Here is a 9894-nt window from a genome sequence, read left to right as displayed (position 1 = left end):
ATAGTAGGAGAGAGTTAAATAAAGAAGTCAGCCACATTTCATGGTAGCATGCTCACCTCCTGGATGGCCATGATCTCAACAGCCAGGTTGGCACACAGCGTGGGTCGAGAGGGCAGGGGAGAGATCAGAGAGATGTTGATTGCTAACCAAGGCTTAAATCTCTTTAGGGGGCGTGATTATAGGTAACCACACACATCACAGCAAGGGGCTGTACAATAGGCAATAGAAGCAATAGGAGGGGGATATACAACGCGCATAGGCATAACAGGAAGGGGATGAGCTAGGGGTGTGCACATGATAAGAAGGGGAGGGACTAAGGGTATACATGTGACAAGAAGGGCGGACCCTAGACTCAATATGGCAGCCTAACCTTGATCACCCTTAAGTGGGCTTGACCTCCCGGGCTCTCCTTTAGGGAAACAATCTACTACTATCCTTATCAGAAGGGAGTGGGCCCTACTTGTGGGATAAGCAGTGGTGTCTGCTTGCTCTGGATGGCTGATAGCTCTTAGGGAGAATAACCCCTGACCTACTTCTGTTGATCTCCAAGTGTGTAGCAAGCAGCTAAGTTTGGCACATATTTGGGGGAGACAACTTGAGAGAAATCTTTCTGTTTCCCACCCCCTCCCACAACATGCTACTTCTCAACTGGATTTTATAATCCACTGCAATGGCCACACAGAATTCATAGACAATACTTACAATGAAGGGGGTCTGCTAGGGAAGTTACTAGGTTACCGCAAGTCAGAATCATGAAACATTAAGGATACCGTCCTTTGTCCAGCGCAGTACCTCTTCTCAGCTGTGGCAGCAACATGTCAGTCTCTGGGCCACCTTTCAGACATGTGACCCCTTGGCCTCTGCTCTGCCTGGTCAAGTGCTATTACAAAGCCCCCTTAGCACTGATAAGTGTCCAGAAGGCACCCCACTCTGCAAATCAGCTTTCTGCTCGAAGGTACTCAGCTTTCTTCATCTCACAGGTCAGGAAGCCAGATGCTGTGCCTCCTGGTTTCAACGCTGTCTTGGCACTGTGGCCTCAGGTGCCTCGCAGGAGTCCTCTTCCTGCTTCTGAGATAGCTAACTCTTTTCCATAGCAGAATGCCAAAACTGACTGATCCCTGAATCAGAGTTCTCAACACCTTATTTTCATGATCCCACTAAGACATCTGGAGGGAGTTACAAACCCTATGGACAGAAGAACCATACCAACTAACTTCAATTCACCACATGGGGTTTCTATAAAATACATTTTAATTTGGGGTGCTTTTCTGCCCATAGAACAGTTTAAATGGGTAAAATGTTGGCATGTGAATTATGCTCAATAGTTTTTAAAGAGAGGGAAACAAAGCAGATAAAGTGTTAGAAATAAGTAGAGTGAGGGGTGTAGAGCTGTCACATGTGGTTAAAATGACTGAGTTCTTTTAAAAATTTATTTATAAATAATTTTATTGGGGGCTCTTACAACAATCCATACATCAATTGTATGATGCACACTTGCACATATGTTGCCATCATCATTTTCAAAACATTTTCTTTCAACTTGTGCTCTTGGTATCAGCTCCTCTTTTTTCCTTCCCTCTCCCACTCTCCCACCCTTGGGAATCCTTGATAAATTATATATTATTTTCATATCTTACACTGTCTCCCTTAACCCGTCTTTCTGTTACTCATCCAGTTCTTTTCTTTAAACCCAAATACCTAAGTGTACATAAAGTCTCATATTCCCTTCAAATTGCCACTTTCAGTTACTTTCACATATGCCAAAAATGTTGTAATTATTCGTTATAGTTTTTCTACACTTGATCTTAGCCAAAAGGCTGAGAGAAGTGATTCATTATAATTTTTCTTTTTGGGAGATAGATTATTTTCAAAGTCTAAAACACATTCTTTTGAAGACTTTCTATGGTGACCACTTGTGGTTGCTACGCAATTTCATATCAATAAATAAGAATGAAGGAGTGGAGTGTAGCCTGTCAATCAGATCACACAGTCTGGTGATCCCTCCTTGTGGGCGTGACGTTCTCATGAGGATTCTGGGTACATCCTCTTTTTTGATTCTGCCAATAGAAGAGGCAGACCACTCTCTCTCTATGTTTCACATTCTTGTTGACAAGCCACGTGGAACCACGCTGATGGCAGCCAGAGCCCTGGAGATGCCTCCACTGCCATTGGACCCACAGGACTTTCTACCCACCAGCCTGTGATCTTCTTGCATTCAGCATCATTGCATGTGTTGCATGAGTCTGAAGAGGAATTTAGGGGTTAATATTGGACTCATGGCTAATATAGAACTTATGGACTTGATCTGGACTGTGCTAGAATGTTTTACTGATGTGTAATTAGTTCTTGATATAAAGTTCTCTCTTGGGGGAGCGGGGAGGAAGGGGTAAAAAGAGGACTTGATGCAAAGGGCTTAAGTGGAGAGCAAATGCTTTCAAAATGATTAGGGCAAAAAATGTTTAAATAAATAAATAAAGTTCTCTCTTAGACACTTACATATGAGTATCTCTAGATTTGTTTCTCTAGTCAACCTGGACTAACACACCAATATTGGTCCACTAAGGGATAGAATTTTGAGAACATCTCAAGATTATAGATTTGACTCATTGAAGACTAGGGACAGAAGACCTGATGAGTTATGGGAGGACATCAAGACCATCATTCATGAAGAAAGCCAAAGGGCACTACAAAGAGAGGTAAGAAAGAAGAGATCAAAGTGAATGTCAGAAGAGACTTTGAAATTTGTTCTTAGTCCTAGAGTAGCTAAGTAAAATGGATGAAATGGTGAGATGAGGGAGCAGAGCAAAACGCTTCAAAGGGCAGCTTCAAGACACAAAGTCAAATATAATACTGAAACCTGCAAAGAGCTAGACCATCAGAAAGGAAGAACACTCTCAGCATATCTAAAACTGAAAGGACATAGGAAAAAACGGAAGCCTCCAGTTGTAATATTGAAAGAGTCAGTGGGTAAACTATTGAATGATGCATGAAGCATCAAACGAAGATGGGAAGAACACAGTCAGTGTACTAAAAGAACTAGTCAACATCCAACCATTTTAATAGGTAGCGTATGAGCAAGAACCAATGGTCATGGAAAAAGAAGTTCAGGCTGCACGGAAGGCATTAGCCAAAAGCAAGGCTCCAGGAATGGATGGAATGCCAAGCTGATGAAACACTCCCTGTGTATGCTAGGAAGTTTGGAAGATAGCTACTTGGTCAACTCACTGGAAAGGATCCAGATTTGTACCCATTCCAAAGAAAAGTGGCCCAAGAAAATTCTCAAACTGTAGAATCATATCATTCATATCATATGTAAGTAAAAGTTTACAGAGGATCATCTAACAACAGTTGCAGCAATACACTGATAGGGAACTGCCAGAAGTTCAGGCTGGATTCAGAAGGGATATCATTGCTGATGTGAGATGGATCAGATCAATCAGAATACCAGAAAGATGTTTACCTGTGTTTTATTGACTATGCTAAGCATTTGACTATGTGGACCATAACTATGGATAATCTTGAGAAGAATGGGGAATTCCAGAACACTTTATTGTGCTTATGTGGAGCCTCTACATGGATCAAAAGGCAGTTGTACAAACAGAACAAGGGGATATTGCATGACTTAAAATCAAGAAAGGTGTGTGTCAGTGTGGCAACCTCTTACTATTCTTATTCAATCTGTATGCTAAGAAAATAATCAGAGAAGCTGGCTCTGGTAGTTACATAATCTGTTGTCAATTTGAGACTTAAGAGTGAAAGGGTGGAGTTTAGCGTGTCAGTCAATCACAGCTTGATGACCTCATTTGGAGCCACTAAAGAGATAAATAGCTCACTAGAGGCAGGACACACGCTCACTCCCTAGGAGACATTACTGAGGAGCCTGATAGAGCTACGCTGATGCAGCCAGAGCCCTGGAGCTGGAGGAGCTACGTGGAGACCCCTGCCAGTATTGAGATGCTTACAACACCACTGGAGCCACAAGACTTCCCACCCACTGGCCGGTGATCTTCCTGCATTCAGTGTCATTGAATGTGTTCCATGAGTCTGAAGAGGAATTTATAGATTGGTATCAGACATATGGGCCAATATTGGATTTATGGACTTGATATAGACTGGGCTGGGATGTTTTCTCAATATTCAATTGCTCTTGTAGATAGAGCTCTTTCTAATACACATATGAGTGTCTATGAATTTGTTTCTCTAGTCCACTCAGACGAACACATTATCTTTAACTTCCCATGTTATGTAAAGAAGAACGTGGTATTGGGATTGGAGGGAGGCTTCTTAAATGCAATCTATCTTTCTGAAAGTGAGGAGGACTTGAAGCACTTGCTGATGAAGGTTGAGGATTGCAGCCTTCAGATTGGATTACAACCCAATGTAAGAATACTCAAATCCTCACAACTAGATCAGTAGGTAACATGATGATAAATGGAGAAAAGACTGAATCTGCCATGGAGTTTATCTTGCTCAGATCTATAATAATCATGCTCATGGAAGCAGCAGTCAGGAGCTCCATCAGCACACTGCATTGGGTAAATATGCTGCACAAGACCTCTTTAAAGTGGTGAACAGCAGGATTACCATGAGGACTAAGGTTCACCTGATCCAAGCCATGATAGTTTCAATCTCCTCACGTGCATGCGAAGGCTGGGCGTTGAATAAGGAAGATCAAAGAAGTATCTCTGTATTTGATTTATGGTGCTGGCAGAAATATTGAAAGCACTATGAACTGCCAAAGAACAACTATGTCTTGGAAGAAGTACAGCCAGAATGTTTCTTAGAGCCAAGATGGCCTTGTCATGTTTCCAGGAGAAACCACTCCGGGAGAAGGATATCATACTTGGTAAAGTAGAGGGGCAGCAAAAACGAGGAAGGTCTTTGACACAGTGGCTGCACCCACGGGCTCAATCTAAACAACCCTTGTGAAGGTGGCACAGGATGAGGCAGTGTTTCATTTTGTTGCACATAGTTGCCACTATGGAACTGACTCAGTGGCATCAACCAATAACAAGGGATGGAGCTGTGAACCAGTACACCCAAACCCACAGCCAGGGAGCTGGTTCCGACGTACAGTAACCCTATAGATAGCCTCATCTTTCTCCTGAGGTACTTCTGGTGGCTTTGAACCAATGACCTTAAGAATAACAGTCCAATGTTTACCCACTAAGGCCACCAGGGCCCCTTGTAAACTCTCTCAACCAAACCAAACTCACTGCCATCAAGTAGATTCTGACTCATATGGACTTTACAGGATGGGGTAGAACTGCCCCTGTGGGTTTCCCAGACTCTTTACGGAAGTAGAAAGTTTCCTCTTTCTTTCTCCCACAGAATGGTTGGTGGTTTCAAAGTGCTGACCATGTAGTTAGCAGCCCAATGCATAACTACTAGCTGACCAGGGCACCACCTTGTAAGCTAGCATAAATAAAATTATTAGTATTTTTTAAAAACATTTTATTAGGGGCTCATACAACTCTTATCACAATCCATACATATACATACATCAATTGTATAAAGCACATCCGCACATTCTTTGCCCTAATCATATTCAAAGCATTTGCTCTCCACTTAAGCCCTTTGCATCAGGTCCTATTTTTTTCCTCTCCCTCCCCGCTCCCCCCAAATAAAATTATTATTATTGAAATTTTTAATCATGAAGAAAAATAGAAAGAAGAAAAATTTAAACACCTCGTCTGCCATTCAAACATGGCCAATTTTTAAAGTATTTATTTTTATGCAGAGTTTTCCTTTATAACACTTGTATATATCATACATTTAGCTTATATCATAGCATCCCTATCCTAGTGCAAATATTCACAAAAATAACATTTAAAACTTATATAATATACCATTCAGTGGTGGTCCTGTACGAAGAGCCCTGGGCCATAGTGGTTAAGGGTTACAGAAGTTCAGTACGACCATGTGTACCCCCATAAAGAGGGACAGGCTCAGAAACCCACAGGGGCACTTCTACTCTGTCCTGCAGGGTTCCTGTGAGTTGAAATTGACGCGTGATAGCAATGGGTTTGTTTTTGGTTTGGCTGCACTGTAATTTCTATCGCTAAACTTCGGTTCCCAGTGTGTTATGGGTTGGGATGCTAATCTAAAGGTTACTGACTCAATCCAACCAGCCTTTTCTGGGGAGAAAGATGAGGCTGTTTGCTTCCAAAGGGCCTTTCCTTTTGTTGCCTGCCTCTGCTTTACCAAGCATAATGTCCTTCCCCAGGACCTGGTCTCTCCTGACAGCATGACCAGGCCATCCTTGTCTCCGAGGAGCATTGTGGATGGACTTCTTCCAAAACAGGTTTGTTTCACCCTATGGAGCAGTTCTACTCTGTCCCGTGTTTTAGGGTACAAAAGAGACCCCCATTTCAAATATAATTTAAGGACATTTATTAAGTCTTAAAAAGAGACAAAGACAACACATCACCTGGATAAAGGAGACTACCAACAGGAGGCTGAAATGGTGTCCAAGGGTTTGTTGAGATACCGAGCTTTGAAAGGGGCAAAGGAAGCTGTCACAAAATCCTGTTGGTGGCAGGTCAATACCGCACAGTTAAGAGGTGGGACTACAGAAGCAGGGATGGGACCACGACTGAGACAAGTACATTGTTTGATAGAAGGGCTCACAGGTTGTTCCAGGACCTTCCAACCAAGGCAGTCAGGGCCAAACTGATATCATGAGTCATGATTATGTGACCCCTGGGTCGTCCCCATCATAGTGACCTCCATGCAGGACACACCTAGGCAAGCTGCTAAGGGAGAGACTCCCTGGGCTGGCTAGAGACGGTTGCAGCAATCCACTCTCCAAAGCATTCTGCTTGATGGCAAGAGGCTCTACCTCTTTGGGCATGGATCAGAAAGCAGTATAGATAAAGGCTTAATCTATATGGGTAGCTGTCACTACCACCCACACTCTTTTGCCCACAGGGATGGTCGGAACTTCAGCTCTAATACACCTATAGGGTCATCCGAAGTAGGAATCTATTTGATGGCAGTGGGCTGGGCTTGGGGTTTATCGGGGAAATTTAGATTTTCTTTTTTACATTTCTTATTCAAAGTCTGTTGCATTGAACATCTTTACACATCATTCCTCCCCCTTCCCCCCTTTTCCAATTGGTGGCGTAGTGTTTACACACTGGACTAACACAAAGGTCTGCAGTTTGAAAGCACCAGGCAGTCCATGGGAGGAAGATGGGGCTTTCTGCTCCTGTATGCAACTCACAGAGGGCAGTCCTACCCTCTCCTAGAGGGCCTCTGAGTAGGCTTCCACTCAATGGCAGTGAGTTTGTTTGGTTTCCTAATTATTGCTCTGGAAAGAAAATAGAAAAATCAAAGCCCTTGTATATATGATCCCACTGCTTTTCATAAGAGAAATGTCAAATTCCAGGGAGAATGCTCATCTTACCTCACCTTCACCCACGTTAAGTATTTTCATATTAATCATCTCACCAAGTTTACCAGGGAAGGCATGGGCTCTCCATTTTTTTCTAGTTGCTATTTTGGCTCTATCACTTATGAGCCGGCTGTGACCTTGAGCAAAGGAATCCCTATTCCAAGATACAGGGCTCAACATTACCAGCTGTGTGACCGTGGCTCATCCCCTCACTCTTCTTAACCTCAGTTTCCTCATTTGTCTGATGAATACCACCAACCTTGCAGGTCTCCAAAAGAACTAATGACTTACTTTAGACCACCAGGTGATCTAGGCATTTTCCAACACAGGAAAACGAGAAGGGCTGCTGAGACGGAAATCCCTCTTCTATATTCACGCAGGGTGAAGGCAGCTGTGTTGACTTCCTTTTAAGTATCTGTGTCACTTCAACTATAATTACCTTTTCCCAAATTCAAACACAGACTCGGGAGGAGGGTGAGGAAAGGATGTGAATCTATAACGAGATTTTTATAAAATAGAGAGGGCGGGGGAGCTCATCAAATTTCTAGCCAAATCGTCACTTTTCGGGACGATTAGAACTGATGATGGAAAATGGGCTTCAGATGTCAACAGACGTGGGTTCAAATCCAGTTAGAAACCAGTTGCTGCTGAGTCGACTCCAGCACATGGTGACGCCCTGTGTGTCAGAGTAGATCTGTACTCCATAGAGGTTTCAGTGGCTGGTCTGGGGGTACAGGGTACATTGTTTTTTCTGAGATGCTGCTGGGAGAACTCAAACATCCAACCCTTTGGTTAGCCACTGTGCAGGCGCAGGTTAAGGCTTGTACCACCCGGGGATTCCAGTCCTGTAGCCACCACTTATTAGCCAAGTGGCTTTGAGTAACTCACCCAACTTCTCACATCCTGTGTGTCATCATCGATTAATTGGGGATGTGATTATTACTGACCTCATGGCTTTCATAAAAAGGGAAGAAAAAAAAAAGAACTGAATGACAGAAAGCTCACGGTCTGTAGTGCCATAAGCGCTGAAGAAATGTCTGTGTTTCTCATCACCACCACCAACATAAAGTAAATTATTGTAAAAGGAAAAGAAATGAGAGCTACTTTTAATATGAGACATCTGCGGGAGACAATGTACTATTTTTCATAGTTAACATTTTCAATTTTCACGAAAAAATAATAATTATCAAGGGTTCGTGAAGGGGGTGGCAGAGAGGGAGGGGAAAAAACGAGAAGCTGATGCCAAGGGTTCAAATAGAAAGCAAAGGTTTGAGAATGATGAGGGCAGCAAAAGTACTAATGTGTTTGGCACAATGGATATTTGTATGGATTGTGATGAGAGTTGTACGAACCCCCAATATAATGAGTTTTTAAAATTATTTTCAATTTTGTTGGTATTAAAAGGATTTTTTGTGTGTGGGATGGTGTGATGATGAAAAGATAGTACATTTCTGGTGACCTTAACTGAAGGGCTGGAATCCCCAAGTTTGCCCTCCAAGTAAGTGTCCAAGGTAGAGAACAATGCCTTTCAGACAAGATTGTTTGAATCAATTGAGAGAAAGGTGGAGAGGTGCTTAATGGGGCTCAGCTGAACTGGGATCAGATTTTTTTCTAGGGCAGCTTTGTCCCACAGAAATGTCATGTGAGCTGCATCAGAGGAGCATCAAAAAGTTTGTTGAAAAATGAAATTTAAAGATTTCTACAAATTTTTGAAGGCCCTTCTCTTTTTATATATTTTTTAAAAATTACTTTATTTGTAACATAGTAGGGACTACATTGAATATTTTTCTCAAGTGGCAAATGAGGCAAAAGCTAACATTTCTCTCTGATTCCTAATGAGCACCTCTAAATCTTCTGTCTTTTGGAGGATTCAACTTCTTACAATGTCTCTGACACTGCCCATGAGGAGACCAACGGTGCTTCGTAGTAAAGAACCTTTTGCTAAGTTGCTCTATCCTAGGTCCTTGTTCAAGGGGCTGGTCTTTCACTTCGAATCTAGTTTTCAGCACATGATCGTGTGTTTCTTTACTATGAGGTACAGGATCTGGCCGAGGAATAGGTCTTGCATGTTCATGTGGAATGTCCACTGAGGGGTGGTGCCTATTGTCCTGCCATCTGATGTCCAAGCAAGCTCTGCCTTGCAATTATAGTCTTCTGGGAGAGGCGGTGTAGATTGATGACAAACAGTGTCTAAAACTCCATTTCAAATCGATACGCAATGTTTCAGGACAGTGCCCATGTGACTGCTGCTACTGCCATTGGGGACCGAGATGCGAGTATCAGGCGGCACAGCAAAGGATGTGATGAAGAGAAACTGAACCATCTGCTTCCAGGCACATCTATTTTCATCCCTCGACAGGTCCTCACGGCAAAACCGCCATCTTCTTGTGAAGGCCCTTCTTAAATAGCCAAAAGTTTCCTGGTAGTAACATGAAAAATCATACAAAGAAATGAGTGAAATTAATCACATTTTGCGTAAAATATCATTCTCATATGTA

At 42.6% G+C, this 9894-nt stretch overlaps 1 pseudogene; it reads right to left on the bottom strand.

Moving 5' to 3' along the window:
* Positions 1 to 9228: 9228 nt before the first annotated feature.
* On the bottom strand, positions 9229 to 9655 carry LOC142440193 (large ribosomal subunit protein mL42 pseudogene; annotated as a pseudogene).
* Positions 9656 to 9894: the final 239 nt, after the last annotated feature.

The sequence above is a fragment of the Tenrec ecaudatus genome, chromosome 2 (genome assembly GCF_050624435.1).
Source record: "Tenrec ecaudatus isolate mTenEca1 chromosome 2, mTenEca1.hap1, whole genome shotgun sequence".
Classification (NCBI taxonomy): Eukaryota; Metazoa; Chordata; class Mammalia; order Afrosoricida; family Tenrecidae; genus Tenrec; species Tenrec ecaudatus.
Note: the sequence above shows the minus strand (reverse complement) of the source record. Positions and strands in the feature narration are given on the sequence as shown.